Below are 21,509 nucleotides of genomic sequence, written 5' to 3' on the forward strand. Positions count from 1 at the left end.
TGGTGTGGCAATTTTAATGGCCAGTAGTGTATAAGGATGAACGCACTCAGCGTCTTGCGGTCTTCATACATAGAACATCCAAAATAATCGGCAGCAACCAGACTGGGATATACGAGAGACTATTCACCTCCTTAATACCTCAGGATGTGACGCCGCCAATCAACGATGGGCACACCAACCAAAGGCTGGGATACGTCAGCGTCTACCTCACGGAAACCAACTGCCTGCACCTGTCACCTCATCATTTTAGTACCTCTACACCTTACTTTGAACTGACAAAGAGATAACAACGAACTCCGATCGAAAAGAAAAACCCGGGTGGAATACGGAAACGTATATAGGCGAACATCACCAACCCCGTTCATATGTCGGTCATAGCTGCTGTACGGTATGACATTGTAAATAAAAAGATCTCTACAGGCGAAAAATGCATAAAATTAAACTACGCCCTACACCATACTGTAACCAGTGTCAGTTGATAGACACAGTGGCTCACGCCTTCGTTTGTGGAGAGAACATCGTGATATGGAACTGGATGAGGAAAAAGTTATCGATTATTAACAGGACGACAGAGAATGCGATCACCGTGGACGACGTGTTACACCCGGACCAGCACTTGTTCCCTGCTGCGAAGAACAATAGTTATACCTGGCCCTCGGACAACGTGCGTGCATGCCTCAAAGCATTCATTTTGCAAGTTCAGGAGCAACATCGTAATTTGAAAAAACATTCCAAGTATAAACAGTTGTTCCAAAACTTTTTTATTTGCGTTTTACCTCAAAACTGACAGTCATTCCACATTGTATTACTTCATGTTCGGAAAAGCAACTTACACATAGCTGACGAGCGCAAGCCTGACTAAAGGGCTGGCCAGACAGAACGCGGCCTGGCCGTCCGGCCTGTGGCCTTGAACCGCAGCGGGCAGGCCGCACTGTTGAATCTCTCGTTACTGCATGGCGGCGGTCACACAGGGTGCGGCTCTGCCGCACCGGCCGCCGCCGGGTTGTCACAGATTACAGATTCGGCGCAAGCCGGAGCGGCTGCCTGCCTCTGTTGGCGCCTGCAACTGCTCTGCTGTCACACTGGAAGCAGCGGCGTGAGGCGGTTTTTGTCTCGCAGCTCGTAGTGCATGCACACAGAAAGACTTATAGAGGAGGTGAGAGAATACAACTTTTTGTTATGATACACGCGATCCTGATTTGGAGGTAGAATACTTTTGTCCTCGGTATACTCTTCATAGAAAGCTGAATAGTGTTGTCACTGTGACGTCCATAACTTCCAATATCAACTACTGTAAACTCGGTAGTATGGATCAACGATCGCCAGGAGAACTAGCGAAAAGAACTGTTTGTAACAGAAGAACTGGGATCTACTATCCTTCGGGCATTTTAACCTGATAGCCTTTCCGTCTATGCTTCCACGGCAGTTCGGAAACCCCCCGTTCTATAAATCCTCCTTCAGATTTCTTCCACATCTCTGTTGTAGGAGTATGTAAATAAATACTTGGGCTGTAGAACAGTCCATATTGCCTGGCACACTTGTTTCACAATTTCTGAGACCGTTGAACGTCCTAACCGGAAAGAAAAAGCTATGGGCTGGTGACTGTCGCCTGTAGTCAAGTATCTGGAAAATATTAAAATCTGTTATGCTGATAGAACGAATGGGTAAGTTAACGACCAAAGATATGTTTGTTTAAATTCAATGACAATGGTATGAATATAATGAAACAAAACAATCTATTAAGTAGAAAGGTCTCTCTAGCGGGACATACGGAACTAGATGTTACTATCGTTTGCTGTATTCGTAAACACTGCAAATAAATTTATCACTCCACTCGTAACTACGTTGTGAGATTGAACTTTCTTCCGCCGAACCTTTCATATGATACAGCAAAACTGAAATGGAATAATTTATATGACTTCTGTTTGAAGCACAAAGAGGCTGCAAACGGTAAAACGTACCTCAAACAAATGGTTAACCTGTGCCTTGTATCAATTGGCTTTCTCCAGTTCGTTGTGCACTTCTCGGTGCTACCTTTTTATCAGGCGATGCATTTCCTCGAAACATTCTCGTGACATACGAAAATATTTGAAGAACGTATCTTCGTCAGACTCTTAGATCAATACACAGACGATGGTATTCTCGTAAGCTTTCTCTCTTGCTATTAATGTCGTGCACCCAACATCTCGTCTTCTTGGTGCCATTTCGTATCGCTAGTGCGAGCTACTCATTTCTGCAATTAAAAAAAATAATAATAAATAAATAAACTCGCACAAAGATAACGCGTCCCGCGTGAGAATTCCAAATCGCCTTAGGCCAAGACAATCGCGCTACGCATGCAAGCTTAATAATGGGGTTCGGCCCCTTCCACAGTGTAACAGCTGACGCATCAAGAGTCGCTGCGGCCGGCCTATGTGGCGTCCCTGGCCGGTGACGGGCGTGGCCCACCGCTGCGCCGTCCGTCGCAGCGGCAGGCCGGATTCTGTCTGGCCAGGCCTTAAGTCACATGTACACACGCCATTCGAGGAAACTGTAAATAGTCAAACGAGAAATGTTATTCAATTTGCTGGATAATTTTTTTTTTGCTTTTATTTTCTTTGTTTTAAACTAACGGTTACATATTGTTGCGAAGTAAATTTCATTTCCAAGTGATGAGAAGCTACCACCACAGGAGAAACAACTTTCCTTCCGTTTCTTTAAGTTTATTTGTTGTGAATAGCATTCATCCACAATATTCATTTGGATATTAAGAGAAGAAACACATTACATGAACGTGATACCCTCCTCATATTCTGATGCGCCGAAGCTGGGAGAAAGGATCTTTCAGAGTGTGACGCTGAGAGTTCAGAGAAGATAAAAAGAGAAATCCCAACTCGGGAAACCAGAGTGTGGATACATACCTGCCACGAAATGGAAAACCGAGAAACTACCCTTCGAGAAGACCAACTTGGAGTAGTCACTGAGCTGGGATTTCTCGTGCAGCGAAAGCGAGCGTAGACGGCTGCGGCTACACTTCACGCGGATACAACATTCTCCAGTCCGCCACAAAAAAAACTGAGTGAACGGATCAACGAACAACCTGGACGGGTGTCATGAGACTTCCGCCCTGAACGTATACAACGAACAAACAGAACAAAATGAGATCGACAAAAGAAAAAAAAAAGTGGTCAGCACGATACAATGTCAATCCTAAGGGCCCGGGTTCGATTCCCGGCTGGGTCGGTGATTTTCTCCGCTCAGGGACTGGGTGTTGTGTTGTCCTAATTATAATAATTTCATCCCCATCGACGCGTAAGTCGCCGAAGTGGCGTCAACTCGAAAGACTTGAACCAGGCGAACGGTCTACCCGACGGGAGGCCCCAGCCACACGACATTTATTTAACACCCACCTGGTCGACGGCTGTCCTTGGTAAGAAGCAGCCTGAAGCTGTACGTCTCCTGCAGCGATATTACAATGAAATAATGAAATGAATGCTGAATGTCATGTACGTCTTTAAAAGTGTAGTCAGTCAGCTGTTGGCCACTCTTGATCGACTTTCACTTCCAGGGGAGTTGGAACGCCCTATCCCGATAATGTTAAATTTATTGACTTGGTTTCCCTGTATTTAATAAACTACTGTAGCCATTGACATGAAGCTTTTACAGGGCATTAAACTGTATGTTCTGTGTCTACTGATCTACAATAATTGCATTTCAGCAACTGCTTTCCGAAATACAATTTTTTAATTACACAGTTAGAATTTTGTGTACTTTTTTGTATGTTATCCTAAATAATTTTAATTATACATAACATTATGTTCTTCTTTTAGTTCAGTGGACTCAGGATATGTATCTTATTACTCCCTGAAAATTTGAATACTCGTCTCGAAGTGGTATCTGAGATTTAGGGAAAATGCTACAGAAAATGTAAATTTTCAGGAACGGCTTCTAAAGTTTCAAAAGACTGTAACTTACTTAATATATGCTTGATTTTTTTTTATTTTTAGTTACTCAGAAGCACCCTACACCATACTGTATATCATCCTCTTGATCTTTTTCCAAGGTTTTTCTTCTTTCTGGACTCCTCAGTGGCCAACTGTGCTGCATACTCTGCTTTATCAATGCGAGCCTTGTCCATCCGTTCAAGTTCTCTGATGCAGTTTGCTCCAGCATTAATTCCCATATGCTGTAGCACTTTCACCCTACCAATGTTGCCATCATTAAAAGCAATAACAGCATCACTGACCCCCACGTTTGTGTCTTCATTCCAACAAAAACATATTTTGGTAAGCGAGTCCATGTAAGATTATTGAACAACTCATTGGGATTTTGAGTCTGACCATGCAGACACTTCTTCAGCAATTCAGGATTTGCTAGGTCTCTGTAAATAGGTTTTATGATATCCGTGACTGCTGTTGGGTTGGAATGTTTACGGCTCTATGAACTTTTTAAGTACTGGGCATTTCGGTAATTGCACCATGAATTAGGTCCCGGAGGGTTTTTCATCAGTTGACAGTCTGTGGAAGACAGTATCCCATACTGCCTGCTTCATTTTCAACAAATCCTCAGTATTATTTCTGATGGTCATCCCATAATATTGCTGTAGTTCGTCAATCATTTTGTCTGTTAGCCTGTTTCTTATGGTTTTACGATCAGAAAGGTTCTTGTCTCTCAAACTTTGTTTCAACTTCGTCAACCTGGTGCCCATCCTGTTCTGGACATGACCAACACATCGCAGCCTTCTATATAAAAATTTAGCGATTTTATTAAATCTTGAAATAATGCATGTAAAAATTTTAACATTTTCAACCAGTGTAGATTATATTTCAAAAAATAAAATAAAAGACTTCCCATGTGAGTTTGTTCGGAAAATTGCAAATTTTATGAGATAAAAATCCGACAATTCGAAAAATTTTTTTACGTTCTAACTCCCCTTAATGGTCAACCTCTGTAATATAGTTGGTGGAAAAAAAAATGCCCGCAGAAGGTAAAAGTCCCGAGTTCGATTCTCGGTCTGCCACGCAGTTTTAATCTGCCAGGAAGTTTCATAGCCACGCACGCTCAGCCGCAAAGTGAGAATTTCGTTCTGGAAAGTGATTTACTTATTTTTATGTTATTTTATACTTGTGGTTCATCAGGACCAAACTGAGGAGCAAATCTCCGTGGTTATGCAACGTGTCAGTACATGAAATTAACATCAGAAACGTAAATAATAGTTAACGTTTACACGAAGCGTATGCAACTGACAAACTGATGAGTAAAAACTGGCATAATCAACAATATAACACATGAATTCCCGTCACACAAGAAGGAGTGAGCTATGAGAAAATTCTTCATGGTAGCTTATTGAAAATGAATGCGTCATAATACTGCACGCCTTTCTTCACAAAGAGGAAAAGAGGTGCGAGTAAAATGCAGGCTGGATTTCTGCCTAGTATTAACTGAGGTAGTGAAGGGAGACGAAAATTTAATAGTCATGGGTGACTGGAATTCGTCAGTAGGAAAAGGGAGAGAAGGAAACATAGTAGGTGAATATGGATTGGGGGGAAGGAATGAAAGAGGAAGCCGCCTTGTAGAATTTTGCACAGAGCATAACTTAATCATAGCTAACACTTGGTTCAAGAATCATGAAAGGAGGCTGTATACATGGAAGAAGCCAGGAGATACTGACAGGTTTCAGATAGATTATATAATGGTAAGACAGAGATTTAGGAACCAGGTTTTAAATTGTAAGACATTTCCTGGGGCAGATGTGGACTCTGACCACAATCTATTGGTTATGAACTGCAGATTGAAACTGAAGAAACTGCAAAAAGGTGGGAATTTAAGGAGATGGGACCTGCATCAACTGAAAGAACCAGAGGTTGTAGAGAGTTTCAGGGAGAGCATAAGGGAACAATTGACAGGAATGGGGGAAAGAAATACAGTAGAAGAAGAATGGGTAGCTCTGAGGGATGAAGTGGTGAAGGCAGCAGACGATCAAGTAGGTAAAAAGACTAGGGCTAATAGAAATCCTTGGGTAACAGAAGAAATATTGAATTTAATTGATGAAAGGAGAAAATATAAAAATGCAGTAAATGAAGCAGGCAAAAAGGAATACAAACGTCTCAAAAATGAGATCGACAGGAAGTGCAAAATGGATAAGCAGGGATGGCTAGAGGACAAATGTAAGGATGTAGAGGCTTGTCTCACTAGGGGTAAGACAGATACTGCCTACAGGAAAATTAAAGAGACCTTTGGAGAGAAGAGAACCACTTGTATGAATATCAAGAGCTCAGATGGAAACCCAGTTCTAAGCAAAGAAGGGAAGGTAGAAAGGTGGAAGGAGTATATAGAGAGTTTATACAAGGGAGATGTACTTGAGGACAATATTATGGAAATGGAAGAGGATGTAGATGAAGACGAAATGGGAGATAAGATACTGCGTGAAGAGTTTGACAGAGCACTGAAAGACCTGAGTCGAAACAAGGCCCCGGGAGTAGACAACATTCCACTAGAACTACTGATGGCCTCGGGAGAGCCAGTCATGACAAAACTCTACCATCTGGTGAGCACGATGTATGAGACAGGCGAAATACCCTCAGACTTCAAGAAGAATATAATAATTCCAATCCCAAAGAAAGCAGGTGTTGACAGATGTGAAAATTACCGAACTATCAGTTTAATAAGTCACAGCTGCAAAATACTAACGCGAATTCTTTACAGACGAATGGAAAAACTGGTAGAAGCTGACCTCGGGGAAGATCAGTTTGGATTCCGTAGGAATGTTGGAACACGTGAGGCAATACTGACCTTACGACTTATCTTGGAAGAAAGATTAAGAAAAGGCAAACCTACGTTTCTAGCATTTGTAGACTTAGAGAAAGCTTTTGACAATGTTAACTGGAATACTCTCTTTCAAATTCTGAAGGTGGCAGGGGTAAAATACAGGGAGCGAAAGGCTATTTACAATTTGTACAGAAACCAGATGGCAGTTATAAGAGTCGAGGGGCATGAAAGGGAAGCAGTGGTTGGGAAAGGAGTGAGACAGGGTTGTAGCCTCTCCCCGATGTTATTCAATCTGTATATTGAGCAAGCAGTAAAGGAAACAAAAGAAAAATTCGGAGTAGGTATTAAAATTCATGGAGAAGAAGTAAAAACTTTGAGGTTCGCCGATGACATTGTAATTCTGTCAGAGACAGCAAAGGACTTGGAAGAGCAGTTGAACGGAATGGACAGTGTCTTGAAAGGAGGATATAAGATGAACATCAACAAAAGCAAAACGAGGATAATGGAATGTAGTCAAATTAAGTCGGGTGATGCTGAGGGAATTAGATTAGGAAATGAGACACTTAAAGTAGTAAAGGAGTTTTGCTATTTAGGGAGTAAAATAACCGATGATGGTCGAAGTAGAGAGGATATAAAATGTAGACTGGCAATGGCAAGGAAAGCGTTTCTCAAGAAGAGAAATTTGTTAACATCGAGTATAGATTTAGGTGTCAGGAAGTCGTTTCTGAAAGTATTTGTATGGAGTGTAGCCATGTATGGAAGTGAGACATGGACGATAACTAGTTTGGACAAGAAGAGAATAGAAGCTTTCGAAATGTGGTGCTACAGAAGAATGCTGAAGATAAGGTGGGTAGATCACGTAACTAATGAGGAGGTATTGAATAGGATTGGGGAGAAGAGAAGTTTGTGGCACAACTTGACTAGAAGAAGGGATCGGTTGGTAGGACATGTTTTGAGGCATCAAGGGATCACAAATTTAGCATTGGAGGGCAGCGTGGAGGGTAAAAATCGTAGAGGGAGACCAAGAGATGAATACACTAAACAGATTCAGAAGGATGTAGGTTGCAGTAGGTACTGGGAGATGAAGCAGCTTGCACAGGATAGAGTAGCATGGAGAGCTGCATCAAACCAGTCTCAGGACTGAAGACCACAACAACAACAACATTAACTGAGGGAAAGCTGCTACTTCTAGAGAATAAGCTTATGTTGTTAACAGCGAACGAAATTAGAGAAAACGTATACTGAGAGGCCTGTGTCAGAATTCCGACTCTTGAACGGGGGCCGAGAAGAGGTTCGCGAAGGTATATCACATTTTGTTCGAACTCCCCATTTCTGAACCAAAAACACACTTTGAGAATGGAAAGAGTTATCCAAGAGTGTAATACGATATGCATAAGCGAATGAAACTAAACAAAGTAAACTAATTCCCGTGTTGGTCTATCACTTAGCTCAGATACTGCTCTAATGGTGGTAAATATAGCAGCATTAAGTTTTTGAACGAGATCTTGAAAAGAATTGATGACAGTTTACCAGCTATCCGAATATCTAGGAATTTGGACTGTTCAAATTCATAAATCATATGCACATCCTGTATAATCAAAATAGCAATTTTAGTTGAATTCTGTGTATGAAACAGTGAAATCTGGGTCTTATTGTGATTTAGCAACAATTTTCTTTCTACAAGCCACGAACTGTACTGTTTGGTACTTTGCCTATGCTGCACTCGATATCTTTCACTACCGAGTTAACAGAAATGTTTCAGAGTCACCTGTCATATTAAACAGTACAACATTTATACATATAAGAAGCGGGAACTGACACCTGAGCCCCCCTCCCCAACCGTCTCTCAGTCAGGCTCCACGTCTTAGCCGTTCTCATTACTGTGGATGTATGACCTTCCGCTGTATATTCTGAAAGTATGAGTGGAACCAGTTGCGTGTTACTGGTCTTATTCCAACTTCTCCAGTAATATTTTGTGACCAACACAATCGAACACCTTAGTTAAATCAAAGAAAACACCTGGTGTCCACGAGTTTTTGATTAATCCAAGTGACTCACAGAGAAAAAAAGAATACATTATTTTCAGTTATTAAACCACTTCTAAACCCAAGCTGATCTTTTGACAGCAAATTATGTGAACTGAAATGATTAATTATCATTATGTATACAGCTTTTTCCATAACTTTAGCTAACACCAATGGTATAGGATTACGTCTGAAACTGTGTACGTTATCCCTTTCTCCTTTTTTATATACCGGTCTCACTACTGAGTACTTTAATCGTTCAAGAAACTGACCATTCCTAAAGGAAAAGTTCTAAATGTGGCTAAGTACAGTGCTTTAGTATTCTCCACGTAACCCATCATATCCATGAGAGCCCTAAGACTCCAACGATTTAATTATTGACTCAGCCTCCCCCTTGTCAGTATCACGGAAGTATATTTCAGAGAATAGTCTTGGAAAGTCATTTTCTAAGAGAGTTACGTGAGTCTCCTTGGAAACTAAGGTATTATTTAGCTCACCTTCTATAGTGGGAAAGTGATTGTGAAATATTGTAGCTAAATCTGACTTATCAGTAACGGAATCTGTATTAAATACTGATTTTATGTCCTTGGTCTTCTGCTGCCGACCAGACACTTCTTTCAATACAGACCGTATGGTTTTAATTTTATCCCGGGAATTAACTATTCTATTAGCATATCACATGCTTTTTGCCTTCCCAATAACATTTTTAAGTACTTTACAGTACTGTTTGTAACTGGCTACTGCAATTCTGTTGTGACTATTTCTAACATTATATAATTCCCACTGTGTTCTACAAGATATCCTTATCTCACTAATCAGCTAACTCGTATGCCTGTTAGTGCTAGTATCCAGTATAGTGCTCTAATGGAAAGCAACTTTCAAACACCATGAGAAATATGTTGAGGAAAGTATTATATTTACTTGTTGCCGATGTTATCAGCTCTATAAACGTCCTGCCACTTTTGTTCTTTAATGAATTTAGAAAAAGTCTCTGTTGCCGCTTGATTAACTTTTCTAAATGCTTTGCGATTATATTTAACATTTGTGTATGCACAAATATTATCTGTGGTTGTGCTACCGTACCCTGCACTCATAATCAACGTCAGATGACATGAATTTAGCAGATCTTTCAACGTTGTTTTTATTGCACAGTGACGTAAAATTAATATTAAAGTCACCACATAAACTAATTTTTGGTACTTTCTATAAAGTGAGCTTGAACGGAAAATTCCTGAAATCCGAATTAGGGGACCTATAAATAATTAAAGTTTAACGTTAAGTTTCAATAAATTCAGCTACTCCTGCACAACAGTCGAAGACCTATACAGTGCAGTGCTTCGCTACGTCAGTAGATTCAAATGGGATATCGTTTTTCATGTACATAGCCACTCCCCCACTCCGAAAAGAGCTCCTTGAAAAACAGACGGGTAACCTGTAACGTGGTAAAGGTAGCCTCTGAAATGTCACATAGCCGGCCATTGTGGCAGAGCGGTTCTAGGCGCTTCAGTCCGGAACCGCGCTGCTGCTACGGTCGCAGGTTCGAATCCTGCCTCGGGCATGGATGAGTGTGCTGTCCTTAGGTTAGTCAGGTTTAAGTAGTTCTAAGTCTAGGGGACTGATGACTTCAGATGTCAAGTCCGATAGAGCTCAGAGCCAATTGTAGTGCCCTAATATACCAACAATGTCTGAATCAACATTTATAAGCAGCTCACTCACTATGTTTACATGAGGCTCTCAAATCCGGATTTCGTAGACCGATTTCACAATTCCGTTTCAGGCTGGTCATATAAACACTTCAAAATTTAGTTTTCAGAGGAGAAAACAAGTGTGACGGGCAGAGTATGCGCTCATCACAGGTAAACACCACAGCCCAAGCTTTGTTCGGTCCAGGTGCCTGCGCACTGCTTTCTGGCAGTGTGTGAAGACATCGTTATTTTGCGATAGATACACATTTTTATCTTGTTTTTTTCCCGTCTGTTCATATATCTTTGATGTTGTAGAGCATTTTTTTTCTTTTGTCGTGTAATATAGAGATAAAAGTTGTTTACTAGATGTAATACGTAACTGGAAATTATTTCTTTTTGTAAGTAGATAAAAATGTTTAGAGTTTATTGATTGTGGAAAGCTTTAATTTTTTTTTTGTTTATCGTTTACTGTAATAAGTTTGGTAGAAAATAGTTGTGTGAAGATGTATGTAATTTACTTTGATGTTGCATAAACTGTGGGCGAGAGTATTGAGAAAGAGAGAGAGAGCAATATCGATAGTCGATTCAACAAAGGGTGTGTGTGTGTGTGTGTGTGTGTTTTGTTGGGTAGTAGAGATGAGCAAACTGAAACACGTAACTGTTTCGGAACGAATGAAACAGTACAATGTAATGTTTCGATACGCTGTTTCGAAACAGTGAAACAGTTTCTGTTTTGTAATCTAATAAACCTACACATTTTATCATCTTGAATGTCTACTGTATGAGTATGTCCATATAAACACAAATGAGGTGCGAGAGCGCTAATCATATCGCAGAAAGTATGAAACTATCACTTAGGCGTCTTGGCAGTTTCGTATTTCCTGCAGCAAATGCGCTGCTTTCGTGTCGTGTGACTTTCATACTTTTCAATTGGCTGAGGACAGCCATAGCTGAAGACAGAAGAACCACCACGAACGGGAGGTGGGAGCAAACTGCAGGAACAACGGATATGCTACTGGGATTCCCACATTCCGTTAGTATGGGTAATATACCCATCCTGCTAATTTCCATGCACACAAAGGGAATCATTGTGGGTAATAGGCACAGTGACCACAGACTCACAAATAACGCCAAATAATTCGAATAAATAACAAAATACAACAGAAAAAAATTTTGTCTTGCAAGGTGTTTCGAACCGTTACTATAAATTCACCATGCTTCCCAGCCCTTCCCGTTCACCATTACACTATCAGTGATATGTCAAACAGATTGCTTGCAATTATACCTACATCAAATTTATGTATATGTCTAATAACTTTCACTTTACGCCTTTTTTTTATTCAAAATGTTGTAGGCTTACTTGCGTTGCTTAATATGATTACTGTACATGAACAGAGAAGCGTATGTTATAAAAAAAAGTTTAATTTAACTGAATGATTTTCACATATTTATTATTTTGAATGTGAATAATATGCGTTGTTTTATTGTTTGGTTAGTGTTTATAAAGCAGATGTTACGCCATTTCGGAATAGGAGAGTCAGCTAGAAACGAAGCTTTATTTTCGGATATCTTAAGCTTCATGCTATTGCTTGTCAAAAAGATTTCGACACTCTTGAAAGTGTTTCATGAAGTGGTATGTTGTGTTTCAGTACCTGTGCCAAGCCCGAATCTCGTCCGACACAGAGCGGAATGAAACATCACTGTTTCGATACAATTAGTCCGTTCTAAGCACAGGTGGACTGAAACAGCCTTATTTTGAAACAACGATACAGTTTCTGTGTCTGGCTCGAAATCGAATCTGGTCCGGTCATCCGAGACAGGGACGGAATGAAACACCACTGTTTCGAAACAGTGAACCACAGCCGTTCCGAAACACTGAAACAGTTCCACGTATCGATACACTGTATCGAAACATAGAAACAGTGGCCAAGTCTATTGGGTAGCTTATTCTATGTTCCTTGGCTAGAAAGGCGGACACATGTTTTACTGTGGGAGTTGTGACTTTTACGAACTGGTGAAGATTGAGTTTAGTGACAAGCGATGTACGTTTTGAATGACTGTTTTATACCAGTACGTGATATGATAATAGTGAGTGTAGAAACTGGGCGAAGTAAATACTGAGACTGTGCCGTGAGACGAAGTAACTATGACAATGCAACCGCGAATGGGCGGTATTGTAGCTCTGTGTCTGTGAATTGAACTGCACTTGTATTTTGACTGTGTTTTCGTACACTCAAGTACTGTGAGCTTAGGTATTTATTCGCGTTTCGATGAACTGTCGGACGCCTATAATCAGTAACAGTCGTTCTGAACTTAATACTAACTGTCTTGTGTGTGAGTACATTCCCGCCCAGGACGGTTTTTCGCAATCGCGGCAGTCATAATACGAATTGACTTTCTATAGAATTCGCCGTCGGCAAGTTTTATAAACTGTGTGTGGCATAAGTAAACTTAAATTGTGTGTGCCAGAAACTGGAAATACAGAAGCGTCCGATCTTACCCGTCGGCTTTGACCCATGACGTCACAAATACCGCGGAAACGACTATAAACAATTCCAATATGGCGGATATAAAAACATCGCATACGTATTGTAAACACTGAAATACACAAGTTTCACAAAAAGCGTAATGACTGTAACGGGACAAGCGTGGGAAATTAGGGGTTTTTGGGTGCGGAGAAACTAAATATACAGAAATGTAGCCACCGACCGCCATTCAAAACCACGCAAAACAACGAAATAAATCAACATCACAAAACTGACCAAATACCAAAAAACACATTCCTATCCATAATCGGACACTTCCCTTAACCTATATAGCTCAACAGAACCTACCGATCACATCCCCCAATAGAAAACTAAGAAACGAAAGCTTCCCTTACACCTACATACATCGGCACTTATGCAGTTTAGCAGGTACGGAAAAAATTTTTCATTTTTTTTCAAAATTTGATCATCATGTGTCGTTATGCGGTGGGGGGAGTCTGCAGTGCCCCCCCATCCCCCCACAGGCTTCATTAGTGTCAAATCAATATTTTCGAATCATAGGCGGCCGCTGCCGCGGCCGCATTCCAAAAAAAAACTCCCAACCTAACCTCAAGTGGGCTACGCTACAGATCAATATGTTCATCAAATTGCTTCATATTACGTATACATGTTCATTAGTGTCAAATCAATATTTTCGAATCATAGGCGGCCGCTGCCGCGGCCGCATTCCAAAAAAAAACTCCCAACCTAACCTCGTATTCAGGGCTACGCTACAGATCAATGTGTAGGTCCCTTACGTCACGGGTCAAAGCCGACGCGTGAGATCGGATGTTTCCAACCTATACCCAATACACAAAACATACATAAATAACCAAAAAAAAAACGGAACTTACCTCAAAAAAGTTCCAGCTCCACAAACTAGATTGGCCACCACAATCACACACAAATGCACACACGCACGCACGCACACACACACACACACACACACACACACACATACAAAAACACACACACACAGACCAACGAAAAAATACTGAACTAAAATAGAAACCCAACCCACCCAAACGTCAACCCCCTCCCCCACAACTCCAAAATACAACACACAAACACTATACAACAAAATAAACCACCCACCCACCTACCCAGCCCACCCTAACTAACCACTTTCGGTCTATACATTTTACCCACAGCCCTTAAAAAAACCCGAAGAATGCAATAGCCCTCTGGGACACTCTTCCGCCAACAGTACTCATCTAAATGAGACTGAAGGTTGGAAGAGCGCCTCTTCCCCCTCCCAAGAACTGACTTAACCGCTCCCCACATCCCCTCAATTGTGTTAGTGCAAGCCCCAGTATCATAATTCTTAAACTCTAGACTGTGGTTCACTACTAAATGATTAAATCCCCTCTCACCCAACCCCCTATATGAAGAAAACGCATCTGAAACTACTGTGGACCCCGGCTCTACATACTCCTCAATTAACCCCACTAATTCAGGCTTCGACCTCCCCTCCACAACCCTAAAAACACATTCAGTACCCCCACCCCCCTGAACAACAGCCCCCCACACCCAAAGACCAGCCACAGACTTCCCCCTCCCATACTTCCTTTTACCAAACTGCGACTCATCCACCTCCACAAGCACCCCATGCCCACCCAACTTACCCCTGTACTTAATAAATTCGGAACACACCTCACGGCAAAAGGAATACCAGTCTAAAACAGTCATCTCACTCACACCAGTCTCAAACGCGCAAAAACTCTGTCCGCAACTATAACAAAAATAATACGTAATAAGCACAATCTCACGCATGGCCAATCTAGACTTCTCGAACCAGGTACCACGCCTTACAGAACGCCATACGCCATCTTTCCGGCAACACCACATGTATCCGTCCCTGGTCCGAGAGTCCGGAACTTTAACCAATTTCATAGGTTCACGGCACACACCGCACTTCACGACCTCGGCAATTAAGCCAAATAGCTGAAGAAATTTAATCAGCTCTAAAGCTGTCTCCCCCATCATCGCCCTCAACCGAACACTGTTAAGGCGGTCTTTCATATCCATTCCTGAACAAAAAACCACAACCAAATACACTCAATAACAAACTCACCCGACGTACAGCAATGAGCATTAAATTAACCATTAACTCACTAATAGAAATTCCGCTTCAAATCCAACACCTGAGCAACAGAAAACTGACCCCACCACACGAAACAAACGAAACAAACGAAAACCATGAACACACCACCAGAGAGCACGACAAACAAAAACAAGACATCTACAAACACGCCACAATCGCAAATCAAACTCCGCGCCGTAATGACGTCACACACCACAACACGCTTACGTCACGGGTCAAAGCCGACGGGTAAGATCGGACGCTTCTGTTGACCCCAGAAACTATACTGTGCACATACGGACATCTGTAACAACATTTACATCGACCAACCTGTGGCCTGCGAAACGCCACTGTAATCAGATTTGCAGCTTAATGAATACCACCGCCCGCCCGATTATGAGGAAAAATCATCAGCTGCAATCACACGACCGTGGGAGCAGATCTCAGCGTTTCACCAGGACCAGCCAGCTGCCGTCGATATCGCGACCATCGTCACAACACACAAGATAAGATTTAAAAGCAGCGCTCTCCTCTCAAAGACTCAAAATTATTGCAAACAATTTTAATTTCCTTTTGGCTGACATACACGTAACATTTGTCTTCTTTAGAATAAAAGTGTTCCCCACGAAGTGGTGTGTTGTATGTAGACATTGTTGACTTTCATTGGCAGTAGCCATTTCCCTTTTATTTCCATTTTTATTTTTTTTTTACATTTTAAATCCGCTGCCTCTGCATGTGTATTTTTTTGATATCTTTTTCAGGGTATGTGTCTAAATTCGTGTGCCGTAGCATTTACCAGAAGTATTGTAATGCTTTGCTACTTGGACAAGGGCGCCCGCCATTAATTTCGTAAACGTCGACCAATGACAGTGTAGCTCGCTTGCTATTGGTGCTAGCATTCTATAGTAGGTAATTCAAAGGTGGGTAGCTGTCAAACCACACGGGTTGTGATTACTTTGAATGAGAGTCGTGTAAAATTGTGGGTTCATCACTCAACTTTGGTATACTTTTGTTTATTGATGTTGGAAACAACTTTTTTTGTCAATGTCCTTAAATCTTATTTAATATGGTTATTCTATGCTAAACTGGGATAAATGAACGGTCAGATATTGTGTTGGGACGTAAAATTTGGAAAAACGTTTATTTAGATACGGCTTGATTTGGACTGCATTAGTTAACACGGTATTTTTCGGGTATTTTGGCGATACTTACAAGGGAACCTCCCCATCGCACCCCCCTCAGATTTAGTTATAAATTGACACAGTGGATAGGCCTTGAAAAACTGAACACAGATCAATCGAGAAAACAGGAAGAAGTTGTGTGGAACTATGAAAAAATAAGCAAAATACACAGACTGAGTAGTCCATGAGCAACATAGGCAACATCAAGGACAATGTGAGCTGAGAAGCGCCGTGGTCCTGTGGTTAGAGTGAGCAGCTGCGGAACGAGAGGTCCATGGTTCAAGTCTCCCCTCGAGTGAAAATTTTACTTACTTTATTTTCGCAAAGTTACGATCTGTCCGTTCATTCATTGACGTCTCTGTTCCCTGTAATAAGTTTAGTGTCTGTGTTTTGTTACCGCACCACAAAACCGCGCGATTAGTAGACAAAAGGACGTGCCTTTCCAATAGGAACCGAAAACATTTGATCGCGAGGTCATAGGTCAACCGATTCTTCCACAGGAAAACACGTCTGATATATTCTATACGACACTGGTGACGGTATGTGTGTGTCACATGACAGGAATATGTTGTTGACCCACATAGCTTGCACACTTGGCGAATGGGTAAAAAGATTCTTGTACCTTGTCCGATTTAGGTTTTCTTATGGATGTGATAATCACTCCCAAAAAAGTGATGAAAACGTAAGAATTTGTCACATAAACTGCAACAAATGAATGCAACAGTTTCACAGTCGCACAGTTTTCCCTGTGCTATGTCTAAACATATGTTTTTTACGTTTTCAAATGTTTCCCTGTGTAGACCGTCAAATACCGCCTATGTCCAAGCAAATCTGTACAAATCCGGGAATTTTGGAGAGCGAAGTAGATTATGTGTGAGTGCCTGAACTTTGATAATTGTCTGAAAATAAAAAAATTAAACTTTTCACTCGAGAGAGGACTTGAACCAAGGACCTCTCGTTCCGCAGCTGCTCACGCTAACCACGGGCCCACGGCGCTCGTAAGCTCACACTCTCCTTGATGTTGCCTATCTTGCGCATGGACTACTCAGTTTGTATATTTTGCTTATTTTTTTCATAGCTCCACACAACTTCTTCCTGTTTTCTCGATTGATCTGTGTTCAGTTTTTCAAGGCCTGTCCCTGTGCCAACTTATAACTAAATCTGAGGGTGGTGCGATGGGGAGGTTCCCTTGTTGGTGACAGGGTAGAACCGCAGTCGTCACATGTGATACACATAACATACACTGCACACTATGGGGACCGGGCCTAGATTCACAAAAGTCGTATATAGCAGCGTGATGAGCTCCTTTGTTCGTGCAGTCTTGATTTTACAAGCAGTGCCATCTGGGCAAAACACATTTCAAAAGAACTGTGATTTCTGCCGACGGTTCACCTTCTGATAATGCTGTGCAGGGCGAAGTCAGTAACAGACGGAGATTTCTGTGTTCCTTGAAAAGCGACTTAGCTGCATTGTGTTCAGGAATTCTTTTTCCTTTGGGAACTGTTAGGCCAAATTTTCGGCGCCGGTTAACATGTGAGCACACTCCTGTCTATAAAGTTTTAAGAGAGCTCCTCTCTGGTTAATCTTAACAAAACAGTAGAGAAGGGGAAATCAGGACGCCAATTTCGGCGAAATGCGTATCGGCTGAGGTGGAAAACTTAGGTGAAGAGTTGGAATTGTGTAAGAACTGAGCAATTGATACTGAAAAGATTGGTTTACATTGTAAAACCTTTTGCTATGCGGGGGGGATAGTTGTGTTCTTAAAAAAATTACATTGGTTGCATTTAGCAGAGCCTTTTCCATTGGCATGTTACAATTGCGCAGACTTGTGGATTGGAAAGAGAAGTCTGTAGAGAATACGTTCTACGGCAAAATACAAACGACGCACCACAAAGGAATTATCTGAATGGGACGGAAATCGGTAGACACGATGTACAGTCGTGCTCAAAAGTATCCGAAAGATCTGAATTGCATTTCGCCTGATTCGCATACAACCCTCATAACGCAGCTGTCTAGCAGGTCCTCTAATCGCTCCTCGGTACAGTCGTTTGACTATTGAAAATGGTTCCAACAAATCACCACTAGAAAACACTGCTCTGTATCGCAATAACTCAAGATGTAAAGTAATACCACGATATTACAAATATCAGGGAACACCTTATCACAGGTGAGACTGTCCTTAAGGCTTGTAAGTTCACATTTATTACAATAAATGACATACCTGAAATGTTACCACTCTCATTATTACGTCAGACAGGTAATGCACACAATAAGTTCGTCGTATTCATGATTTCCTCTTAAAAGAAACATACCGTACTTATTATTTAACACAAAATGACATTAAAATTTAACGTTTTTCTTGAGCTGCTAGTTGAGAATACGTATGAAGTTCAAATGACAAGACGAACGGTCTCGTTATGCATATGGATTCAAACCCAGGTCATGCAGACTAAGCAAACATTTCGTGACTGACGGAAACTAACAGTCATTCCTGACTAGGCATACAGAGAGTGATATACCTCGATTTTAGGTAGTATCAGTTAGGAAATATCAACTTTAAATTACATAACGTAAACATTTTTAACGGACGCGAATTCCTACCCAGCATCTATTGTCCCTGTCAACGGACTACGAGACATGTTAAATATTGCTTCTTCAGAAGTAACTTACTTGAAATGCCGTGAGGTAAAGCTTTGTGTTGGACAGGGATTCGAACCCAGAACCTAATCGGATTGTTACCGAAGCACAATCAACTGTGACATATCGCATTTTCTCGGCAGTAGCAAGATGTTTTAACTACAAATGAAGAGACGAAACATTAGTTTTTTCCTTCCCAGAACTCCAACCCGGCACCTATCGCTGTTATATTCTAGAGAAAACGAACGTTAAATATGGGTTTGTTACACCAGCAACGACATGTCAGCATGTTTGAACTAGAAATAATATGACGAAGAGTTCAGTGCTGACTGGTAATGGAACCCCACACATATCGTTGTTGACTACACACAGAGATACGTCAGATACCGAATTTTTCTCCACCAGCAGCTCTGAATAACATCCTTGAAATTACAGTGATCTCGCAAATAGTTCTGTGTCTCACTGGGAGTCAAAAACGTCAGGTATCGTTAGTGTTGACAACGAATGAAAATACGTTAAAAAACAAAATTCTTATCCACCAGCAGATAGGTGTCCTCACGCTAGAGCTTGATAACACATAGTGAAAACTTTAGTGCCGGGCCGGGAGTGGAACCCATTCACGCCCAATATGTGGAGATGTTGAGGAATCTGCAGTTTTGAACAAACAACAAATTGTAGCCGAGCTGTATTGTCACGAAGGGATCAAATTCCGCGTCAAGGGCGGTCTGAGTTGAATTCCCAGTTCAGAACCAATTTTGTCGACATACTGAAGCTCAAATAAAAGATGGAATAAGTGTCCTGTGACCCTACATAGTTTGTTTCGTCACTAGAAATAAATAACTACTATAAGGAAGGTTACTAGTGATAGAGTTTCTACATGTCGCCACTCCTGACTGTATTGTGGTTCAACCTAATGTCTAGTTGGTAGAGAAGGAATATCATTTTTAATGTGAATTTCAGACCACAATGTCATTATACCTTCTTCACCTGGCGTAGCCAGAAGAGAATACAATTTGTATCTCCCTATCAAAAATCATTGGCAGAAGTTGGAATCAAACGCCAGCAACACGTATATGAATCTATCAGCAATCCAACAGACCACCAAATCCTCTTCTCTGTGACTCATTTTTCTATTGTAACGTCGTTGCGCCACACTGGATGAGAATCCTGACACACAGGCTCCCTGTAGTGGTTTGCAGCATGTTCAGTACATTCATTTACTTGGTTGACCGAATCGCCATGAACTAGCTGCCTCGGCTACCCAGTGCATACATTCGGCTCTATTTTGTAATCACCGAAATAAAATCACGTAACTGCCACCTACACACAACTGCCAACAGAGTAGGATGCAGAAATTTAAATAGGAAGTGTTCCTTTCCACTTGAGATATTCTATTGCACTATCTGTTTGTTGAAAACGTCATGCAGTGCAAAAGAAAAGCTGTAACTGTCTGTCTCTCAGAAGTCTACATCCGGCCATATGCATTGTCTCACAACACTGTGGAATGCGGAAGTTCATGAGGTGCTGTAGCTACAGTTCAGTTGGTAGTGTAACGGTAAGTGTAATGCATTGTAGACCAAATACCCTTTTTAAAACGTAATTGTGCTGTCTGCTGAAGTTATCAATCTAATGGAACTTTGAACATAATTCCCTTCACTTCTCAACCCAAAATAGACGCATGTGGAAAAAGGGCCAGCTACTGCGACATTTTGTTCTTTTCAGGTTTAATAGACGGCCAGGCAGCAGATGCACCTCGAAACTTTTGTATTATGTATGGGGAGAGCACATCGTGCCAAAATACGTCAGAAAAGTATTTTCTACATTAGCTGTCGTGTGGTAGTGGCATATTATTTTTCTTCAAACCTTGTTTGACAGCATTAACTCAGAACAAGTTTTCAACGTGCATGTAATCAACAAACTGCATGTGCATTGTCAGACTGTTATAGATAACATCAGAGAATGCGCATATATCGTTGATGATTAATTTCTCTCTCATGTTTACTATTTTTCAAACAACACTAAAAGAAACCCTACGAAAATTGTGCACTGTATTGTAAGAAATGAAATAAAACTACCCACGATAACGTTACAACGAAAATCTGTTTTAATAAAGCTGAGTATCCGTACACCAACGTGCCTCTATCGAGCCGAATTAGTAAAATACTACTCACTTAGATTTAGATTGGGTCTGTGTTTGATTGGTATGCTGTGTCATACTCAAGAGGTATGCAAATGTAGCATTTCATAAATAAAGTTATGTATTCCTAGAAACCCAAAATCTGCTTCTCAGCAACGGAAAGAGGCATTACCTGTTGTGGATCATTGTAAGTTTTTCACCATTGCACTATGAACCGAAAGTATTTTCTTGCGTTTTCCTTATCGATGTTTGATCTGACTGCTTGTAGCTCTTTCACAGAAGGGATAAAAACGTCAGATCTAGCGAGACTGAAACCGCGAACCAGAACAGGCGCTTTTTACATGTGTGCATATTACCACACAGCTAGCGAAAAAGTATGTATCCACGATTCCTATTACGAGCCAATAGGGACTAGAACTCGTGAATCGCTATTTGAAGGACAAGATTAGTTGCAATTTCCACGTGCAACGACTTTCCTGGGCTGAAAACG

The sequence above is a fragment of the Schistocerca nitens genome, chromosome 12, assembly GCF_023898315.1.
Source record: "Schistocerca nitens isolate TAMUIC-IGC-003100 chromosome 12, iqSchNite1.1, whole genome shotgun sequence".
NCBI lineage: Eukaryota > Metazoa > Arthropoda > Insecta > Orthoptera > Acrididae > Schistocerca > Schistocerca nitens.